Source organism: Sinocyclocheilus grahami, unplaced genomic scaffold (assembly GCF_001515645.1).
Source record: "Sinocyclocheilus grahami isolate Dianchi unplaced genomic scaffold, SAMN03320097.WGS_v1.1 scaffold519.1, whole genome shotgun sequence".
NCBI lineage: Eukaryota > Metazoa > Chordata > Actinopteri > Cypriniformes > Cyprinidae > Sinocyclocheilus > Sinocyclocheilus grahami.
The window spans coordinates 87296-89277 of NW_015505698.1; the positions used below are offsets into that span (position 1 = coordinate 87296).

General features: G+C 38.6%; 1 protein-coding gene across 2 annotated transcripts in view; it reads right to left on the reverse strand.

The window, feature by feature from the left end:
* LOC107554923 (uncharacterized) overlaps positions 1–1501 on the reverse strand; it is a 4851-nt gene extending 3350 nt beyond the window's left edge. Inside the window, exon 1 of one of the 2 annotated variants that reach the window (XM_016237584.1) lies at positions 1455–1501. The gene's annotated coding sequence lies outside the window, so the exon portion shown is untranslated. Of the gene's footprint in view, positions 1–1248; positions 1315–1454 lie in introns of those variants that run through there. The other variant, XM_016237583.1, reaches the window with a different exon arrangement.
* Between the last annotated feature and the right edge of the window lie 481 nt (positions 1502–1982).

Consider the following 1982-nt stretch of genomic DNA (forward strand, 5'->3'; position numbering starts at 1 on the left):
AAATTAAGGAAATAATAAAAAAGTTGAAAATAAAGTATCGGGGAGGGTTAGGGTTAGGTTAGGTGTAGGGAGGACTTTATTGTACCAATAAGGTGGCATCCATTTAATAATTTAAATGATCATTTACACTCAATACGTTATTATTGCATACTGTTTTATAATGTACTACAATACTGAAGTGCAGATAACTGCCACTATTTGCAACAAGTAGTATACATAGAAATCCTGCTATTTTAACATAGTGTAACTAGGTATTTGCACTTAGTGTAAATAGAATCCATTGCTAATATGAGATTTGAAAAGGGAGGGAAAAAGAGTTTGGCAAAAAGCAGGATCGAACCCGGGTCGATCGCGTCAAAAAGCCAACGACACGCACTTATCCATCTGCGCCGCTGGAGCTGATGATTTACAGCCACTTTTAACTAAATGTAAATAGACACCCCGTATTTTTTATTCCATAGTAAGGGCAATTCATACAATACATTTAAACTGAGCTACTTTAATACCATCTCTGAACTTTCTACCAGGACTCTGCTGTTCTTCGGCTGGTTCTTCTCTGTATACGGTGATTGGCAGATGTCTCGTCCAGTCAGCGGTGAGTAATCCCAAACCAATGGCGCTGTCTCAAACTATACCTACCTCTTCCGGTTTCTCTGATTTGTGGTTGTGCTTTCTGACTTGTTATAATGTTTTTTAGACTTGCGTTTGCGGTTATAATTTTGTTTTCAGAATTGTGATTTGCTTTGCACTTCTCGGCCACCATAAGTTAGCGCTATTAAAGTTACTTAAACGTGTCTTGGCTTTATCAAATAGTATGGACACCATCAAAACATTGACATCTTTAACTGTGATTCTTCTTCTTCTTCTTGTTTTTACCGGCGGCTGGCACCAACGCAAATAGGTGCATTACCGCCACCTTCCGCTCCGGAGTGTGGAACAGAGTTTTATATTCTATTTATCCCCGTCTCTCCTATAAAATCAAAGAAGACTTCACTATTTATTTCACTTGCCCATTTAATTAAAACCTTACAATTTTCTGATTTCTACTATCATTTGTCCTCTTTCTTGTTCATACTTGCTACATTCAAGAAATACATGCGGTATTGTTTCTTCAACATGGCATTGTTCACATAACCCATTTGGATGTTTCCCTGTTATTTTAAGAGTGTTATTTAAAGCTGTGATCATTAGGCGTACGCTACATTATGAATCTATCTCGACTATATTATTAATCAAATGTAGACTTACACTGATAAGAGCAAACGTTGGCGACCACGGGCTGCAACTTCACAAATATGTAGCAGGCTCTTCTTCTTCTACGATTTAATGGCGGTTGACAAGCCAACTTATGGTTTATTACCGCCACCTACTGGACTGACCATGATCATTACTTACAGGCGTACGCTACATTATGAATCTATCTCGACTATATTATTAATCAAATGTAGACTTACATTGATTAGAGCAAACGTTGGCGACCACGGGCTGCAACTTCACAAATATGTAGCAGGCTCTTCTTCTTCTACGATTTAATGGCGGTTGACAAGCCAACTTATGGTTTATTACCGCCACCTACTGGACTGGAGTGTGACGCATTGGCGGGAGAGAGAGGGAAAATGGGTAGTATTATTAATATGAAATATAAATTCTACTTTCTAATCCTGTTATCTTCAGATAACTAAGAATTTCTCTGTGCTGAGGCAGAACTTAAAATATTTGATATAGTGAAATGAAATACTGCTATGTTTCTCGGTTTCTTAGATAACGCCTCTTTCTTGCAGAAGCACATGCGCAATAGTCTCTGCTTCACTGCATGTAGTACATAATCCTGACTGATGATATTGTGAGTAATGAATGATTTAAACCTGTATGCAGGTGCATATCCGGAGTATAGTGGCAGGAGTTGGATCTCTTGTGTTCTGCAGTGAGGAGCAGTGTCGGGGTAACGCGTTACAAGTAGCGTGAGTTACGGAAGCAGATTA